The sequence below is a fragment of the Cotesia glomerata genome, linkage group LG10 (genome assembly GCF_020080835.1).
Source record: "Cotesia glomerata isolate CgM1 linkage group LG10, MPM_Cglom_v2.3, whole genome shotgun sequence".
Classification (NCBI taxonomy): domain Eukaryota; kingdom Metazoa; phylum Arthropoda; class Insecta; order Hymenoptera; family Braconidae; genus Cotesia; species Cotesia glomerata.
In genome coordinates, this window is record NC_058167.1 from 5,838,972 (window position 1) to 5,847,196 (window position 8,225).

The following is an 8,225-nucleotide window of genomic DNA, read 5'->3' on the forward strand; positions in this document are numbered from 1 at the left end:
ATTTGGCGTGCACGAGAACCAAACCACGGACCTGACGCTTGAAAAACTGATTTACTATTTTTTTTTTTAAGAAGTTTATTTGCTTATGAAAATCCATTTACTAATTCACTACCTGTTCACTTATATATAAGACTTACTTATATATTGGAGTTTGTAAAAACTAGAAGTAATGCAAATCGTATACATGATCGATTTGTAGTGAACCAAATTTTTTATAAAATTTATAAATTATTAATATATATATATATATATATATATATATATATATAGCATATATATATATATATATATATATATATATATATATATATATTTTATATAATGATATCTAATGGATATAATGATATATAATGAAATTTTTAAGATGCTCCATTGCTTTAAAATTTATAATTACTTTAAAATTAAAAAAGAATAGAAGTAGAATCAGAATTAAAAGCTCTAATTTTGATGTAATTATTTGTTTAGTATATGGAACTATATATTGCTGGAGGGCTTGGGTAATAATTTTATAACTGGACAAAATTATTAATTTCGTGAAATCCAATTTTTCTATCAGTTAAAACATTTCCTATTTCTTTTTTTGTTTTGCAAAAATACTATAGATTAAAAAATTATTAATCATTGAAGCAATAGACCCTTAGATAAAAAAAAGAGAATGTTTAATTTATAGTAATCAAAAAATACCCACTGGAGTAAAAAAATTTATATGCAATTATATATGATTCATGTATAATTATACATGATTTCCGTATAAATATATATTATTATATATAATTTTATATAATCATATATATTTTTTTTTCTATTTGGTTATTGATAATTATATTTATATTTATAATTATATAATTGTATATAATTATTAAAAAAATGTTGCATCTAATTTTGTATTATTATACATATTCATATGTAATTATGTACGACCATATGTAATTATATATGATTGTAATATAATTATATATGAGTATATACAATTATATATAAATTTTTTTTTTCAGGTAGTAGGAAAAAAGGTGTTTATTCTGTAGATCTTATTTCATTAATAATCTAAATAAAATCTTCCTCGCTTTGAATTTTACTCTGAAAGGAATTAAAGGCTCAAAAATCATTATTTTTCCATTCATGCCTTTTATTTTTACAATGTATAGCATAACTTTGATGGCAAGCAATCAAAAAAAAATTTCTTACAAACCCGGGTAAAAAAAATTTTGAAAAATATCCAATCGTACAAAAGGGTAAATTCAGGTTACGACCTTTCTACGAAACCAAATTAAACTAAAGAAATCCAATTTATGATGAAAATAAATCCGATACAAAACTTAGAGTCTTCATTATATATATGGATTCATTTTTGACATATAACCGCATTTACATTTACAGAACAAAATATATAAATAGATAAACAAATGATGTTTATCGCGAAATTCGAAACTATTAATGACTACTCCTAAGACTTATTATAATAAATTAACTATTACTATAAAACATAAAACATTGAAAAAGACATAAATTCGGATCAAGACCTTCCTAATGATACTAAATTAATATAAAATAACTCATTTTATTTTATAAATGTGCTGAAAAGTAAATTTTTCTTATATTCTTCCAATTACATAGATTACATATAATTATTTGTCAATAGAAGAATGTATTGACTTTTTACCCATTTCTAATTCTTTAAAAAACTATTTATTTAAAAAAAAAATTAATGAAAATAATTCATTGAAACATTTGAAAGTATTGAATCAATTTTAATGATAAAAATATAATTAAAAATAATTAAGAATTTTCAATCATTTCAAATCATTTTTAATCATAATTTTATGATTAAAAATGATTGAAAATGATTTAAAATTCTTAATCATTTCAAATAATTTTTAATTATATTTTTATGATTAAAAATGATTTAGAATGATTAACATTTTTTAATCATTTCAAATCATTTCGTTTTATCAGGGATACTATTGAACGTATAAATTCATGCCGGTTTGAGAATAGGAATTCTCATATATTATGAAGTGATTATTTAAAGCTGACCTAACAAGATGCGTATATGATTTCAATAAATACTTACTTAAGCTTTATTTATATTTTTTTTCTTTTATTTTTTATCTTATTCATGTTTTAAATAATTAAAAAAATTGAATGAGTTACAGTAAAAGATCAAAAAAAAAAAGCTATTGTAAATCAGCAATAAGAAAGTTGCAATGAATGATTAAGATAAATGATTGATACATAAAAAAAAAATAAGTTGATCAACAGTTGAAAAGTTATGATTCAAAATCAAATAACTGACAATTTCTATATGTCATGATTCTATTTTCAGCAGTATCTACTATGTAATATGTTGCCTTGTCTATCAAAAACAATTCTAATAATAATGCTGATAATTAATATTAAGAAGAAGAGTAATTGTTATTTTATTTGAAACTGAGCTATTTTGAGAGTAGAAAAATAGTATCTAGTTAAATAATCATATTAAGTCGATCTTATAGAATAAATACATAAAATTAAAGAAATGTTCAGTTAAGTTTAGCTTTCATTAAAAATATGTATTCGAAAGAATTAAAAATTAAGATTTTATAATTAAATATAAATAATAATGATATAGAAAAAACTACGTTGATTAGTAATAAAAGGATAATTACTACATAAATAACTAATAATTTTTGCGAATCACAATTCAATTATTAGAAATAGTTATTATGCAATATTTTCTTTAGTTATTCTGGTAATAATTTTGATTAATTGTGAAAGTCAGTGTAATCAACCATAAATTTCTTTGAGTTTATTGCAGATAAAGTTTGCAAACCGTTTTGTTAACTAACTCATTTGTCTATCACTTTCCAAATTTCTGCTGAATTTGAGAGAATAGAATTATAGTTAATAAATTTTTTTTTTAATATTCGAAAACAGCTCATACAACTATACAAATTGGTGGAAATACGACATAATTGTAATGAACTTTACCTATTTTTACATTTATTTGTATACGGAAAAATAGTTATCAAATATAAAAGAATTTAGAGAACTAAATGACCCACGCCAAGTACGTTCAGATAACATTATTTTGATAAACTCAAACAAATTTTTTACAATTATTGAAAAAAATCACAACGGTACATGAATTTTTTTCAATTAATTTTTTGGACGTACAAAATTTCGGTTTTTTCTTTTAATTTTTGTGTGAACGTGGACTTGAAGTGATTTTTTTAGTGAAACTATTTTCCTCTGGATTTATTAATAGCTCAATTTTGCGTTTAATTTTTAAAATAATTATAAGAGTAACTATAGTACTAAAATTTTTATTTTATTTACGAGTAAGATTCTTATTAAATTTAACTTTCGTAAAATTTTTTAAAAGAATAATTTTTATATTAAAAAAGCTAAAATTTTCTAGAAAAATTTTTCTTGCCAATTTTTTCTTTTGAATTTTCTTGTAGTTAAAAACAAAATTTGATTTGCGCTATTTTTTCAATTTTAATTTTTAAAACAAACAGCATTAATAATGATAATGCTAAAATGTTGATAAAAATTTTTTTTTCTGGTGTAATATTTCGAATTTTCGCGAGGTTTGGGAAAATAATAATAATGATTATGATTAGTATTACTTTTAGAATTTGAATTGTTGCAAGTATATTTTAAAGAATATTATTACTAATAAATAAATTTTTTATCTCAGGAATGTGGACAAGATAGGATCATAATAACAAATTACATTATTATTTCTGCGACGTTTCGGTCATTTATTTGACCTTCCTCAGGCATCTGAAAATTTCACATGTTAATAACCAACAACATAACATAACAATTTTTACAAATACAATATTTACCATAATACGAATTCTAACAATCACTATATTACATTGCACAGTTGCCTTAGTCATATAAATCTCAACAGAATTAATAAAACTGGTAAATTTATCAATTAATTACAAACTCCAGAAATAAAGTCAACACGACACTTATAAAAATGGTTAATTGCATGGCACCAATTAGCCCGCCTCCAAAACATTAGGTACATGAATCATACTATACAATCTAAAAACATCTGTCATCTATACTAGTGCCAAACGCACTAAGTATTAAATTCAAATTAAATATAAATACAAAATAAATATCAACTTTCCTTACAATGTAAAAATTATACAAATCACAATTACAACTTGTGACGGGTGGGCCTACCCTCTCGTCAATATTATGATATTCTATATATATTTTCTATAAATCGATGGGCCAACTTGCCCACCTGAATTAGACACCGAATTTCCGTTGTATTTCTAGCCTGACTCTGGTTACCGAGAATCGCTGCTTGCACGTGTTGCTGAGGAGACGCTTTCTCATGGGACCCGAGCGAACAGATACTCTAGCACAGGGAACCGCTTTCGGCGCCTTAATACCATTTCCTGCTGACTAGGGAACTTGACAATAACCACCTAGTTCCTAAGGGCGGAATAATCTGAGTTCAACCGCGGAATAATACAAGTTCCGCGCAGTGATACAGGTGGCGGCATCCGCGACCGAGGTTACATAAACCTGGAACCTCCAAGAGGAGCAGCCACTTGTAATCAGTCAGTCGTTTAGTCTGTCCGAATCTATGTCGAGTCCGAGCTGTCTTGCATCGTGATTAATTGTCTCCTAAGACTCTCATTCTCGTTGCTGTCCCATCTCTCTCTCTCAGTTATAGAATCAAAAGTATTGCATCAAATGGATTATTGTACTGGATTAGATTTGCTTTCATAAATAGAATTAGTTTGTAAAAGAGACTTTCAGGGCCATTTTGGGCAACTCCCATGCTTTGGGGACGCCCAATAAACAATTAGTACCGTAATTCACGAGTATTCTTTATTCACTGAGCGACCCACCCTTTTATCAACATCTAATAATTTTTCAGTGAGACGCTGAGCTAGTCCGGAGGTCTGTTTACATGACAGGTAAATAACCAGGTGTAGGCTCACACGTAACAGGAAAATTGGCGCCCAACGTGGTTGTCGCCCAGCTAGGTGAATTGAGTGAAGTGAATTGTGCGGAAAATTTAGTGGTGAGTACCTGGAAATCGGAAAAACTGAGAACTCTAGGAAATACCCGGGTATAAAAGTAAGAATTATTGAAGAAATTGAAAAGTGAATTGAAAAAAGAAGATAAATGAAAATGAAAAAGTGAATTGAAATAAAGAAGATAATTGAAATTGAAAAGTGAATTGAAATAAAAAAGATAATTGAAAATAGGAAAAGTGAATTGAAACAAGAAAAATAAGTAAAATAGAAAAAGTAATCCAGAAAAAAGAAGAATTATTGGAAATAGGAAAAGTGAATTGAAATAAGGAAAAAAAGTGAAATAGAGAAAAGGAATCAAGAAAAAGAAGAATAATTGACATAGAAAAGTGATATAATAAGGAAAGTTATTGAAATAGGAAATTGATTGAAACAGGAAGAATTGAAGTAAAATGCAATTAAGAAATAAGGTAACTGGAATAAGAAAAGTAATTAAAACAAGTGTCCCCGAAGAAATAAGAATTCAGTGAAACAAGAAAATAAATTGAAAAAGAGAGAGAGAGGTCAAACAAGTGTCTCCAGAAAAGAAAGAAATAAAGAAATAGAAGCAGCTACTACAAACAAGAGGAACACAAGCCACGCAGAGGATAAATAAACAGCCAGCAACAAAAGAACGCGTCATCAGCAGGGCTCCGAGGAAATAGGAAGGCCGACCAATCATTTTAGAGGGCACAGGGAAACAGTAAATGCAGATTACAATTCAATTGAGCATCTTGGCACTGAGTTAAGTCGCAAAAATTGATCATATAAAAGAATTCGGTGACGAGAATCGGCAGGCGTGGTTCGACCGGTGGCGCGATAACGAATCACACAACTTTACCCCTAGTTCTGAAAATTCCGACATTGCTCTTGACGACCTTTCATTTGACGCACTAATAAACGAACGGACATTAGAGAACGGTTCGACGAACGGTGTCCTAGACGACGAATCAGAAGAAGAATTATCAGGAGAACCAGCGACGACCATGGTGGAGACAGAAGAAGCCCGGTTGAAGCGCATCATATCACTCACGAGACACATCCCAGTATTTTCAGGAGAAGGTGATGTCGAACCATTTATCGACGCCATTGAATACTGTACCCCTAGGCTAAAGGATGGGGATGAAGAAACCTTCATTTTTGAATTAGCGTCTAGACTTTCAGGCGTTGCAGTAGGCAGCATGAGGACAGTCATGAAGACAGCTCGGACAATCGACGCAGTCATAGAAAAATTACGACAAAATTTTGGGCGTACCGAAGACTTCTTCGCAATATTAAGTCGACTAACAAAATTATTGCAGGAGGAGAATGAGAGCGTAGCAAGATTCGGGGCACGTTTAGAAAGTATGAGGTCAGGCAGCTAACAAAATCGACAGGAGTACACTTACAGCGGACCAAAAACAATATCGAAATAATGATTTGAATGCAGCGGCCCTGGAAACATTTATTGTAGGTCTCACACCGCAGCTATCATTTGCAGTTTCCACCCAGAAATCTAGGAACCTTACAGATGCATTGAAAGTGGCATTGAAAGCCGAGATCCAGAGTGAAAAAACGGAGGCAATGAATAATATAAGAGAGGACAGAGTTCGCTGCAGAGAGAGAAGCCACGCTAGAATCAGGTTGGCAACATACGGGGAAGAATTGCAGGCCGAGGAGTCAACGAAGAAATCCAACAGGGAATCAGTCGGAGAGGAACCACTAGTATTCACCGTTACGAACGATGCAGCTAATATTGACCAAGGTGGCCCAAAATGTTATGGATGCGGAGAGCCAGGACATTTTATACGTAATTGTCCAGATCAAAATGGGAGACGGCAGCAAGTACGGCGAGGAGCACACAAACTTCGAAGAACCGGACAACTGTGCAAGAACAACAACCACGATAATGCCAGTAATTTCGATAACAGGAGGTCGTACGGTAACAATTACTATGTCAATAATAATCAAGCTGGTCAAGGATATCAAGGTAACTACAGGGGACAAGGATATCAAGGTAACTACGGGGGACAAGGAAGAAGCAACAATTATCAGAACAGAAGAAATCAATGGCAGCAACAACCAGTATACAACCGAAGAGATGGATCAATGAGCCCGCAGTATCAACAACAATCTTGGCAACAAAGACAACGACTACCTCAGAACCAGTGGCAGCAACGACCACAACAAAGACAGTATCAACAGAACCAAGGTCAACAAGAACAAATGTATAACACAAGCCATTTAAACTAGAGAAGGCCGGGGCAGCAATATCACCCGCTGAAACGGCCGACTCAAAAACCTCGGAAAACAGCGAACGTAAGCTAAGAGAGAAAAATATTAAACTATATGGGAAAATACATACAAAAAAAAAATTCAATGCAAAGGAAGTTAAGGGTGGAAAAGCAACATTTTTAATAGACACTGGGGCAGAAATAAACCTTATTAGGGACAGCACGCTGGAAACAGAGGCAAAAATCGACCGATCAAAGAGAACGAGACTCCAAGGAATCACATCAGAAGCAGTTATAAGTTTAGGACAGGTGAAATTAGAAATCGAAGGCCGAACAACTATCTTCGATGTCGTAGGGGATGAATTCAACCTAAAAGAAGACGGAATCCTGGGGTTACCCTTCTTGGGAGAGCAAGAAGTGAAGATCGACTTCAAAAACAAAAATTTAACTCTTGGCAATAAAAACTTTAAATTCCAAGAAGAGATCATCAGAATACTTAGGAGATGCGCGCATCTGGTACATGTCAAGGTGATCAATGCTGAAAAAGAGGGGTACATTCCGCGATGCGACATAGCACCTGGCGTTTATCTAGGAGATGCAGTCGTGGCTGTCAACAACGGGGTAGCATGCATGTATGCTTACAACACAACAGATGAGGAACACATATTTACAGTGCCGTACCTGGAGGTTGAAAAATTTGAAGAGAAATTAAACGAAGCAACGATACATAGCGTTTACGAGGAAGGTGCGAATGAGGAGACGAGGCAGGAACGAGCAGACAAAATACTTGAGATTATACCAACAGAACACCTTGGGGAGGAAGAATTAGAAGTAGTACGTCAAAATATTTGGTACGTGCCTGACATATACTTACTACCTGGGGAGAAACTTCAAGCAGCAAAAGTACCACCACACAGAATACGGACGACTGACGATATCCCAATAAATGTTAAACAATACCGAATGCCTCATAATTTAAAAA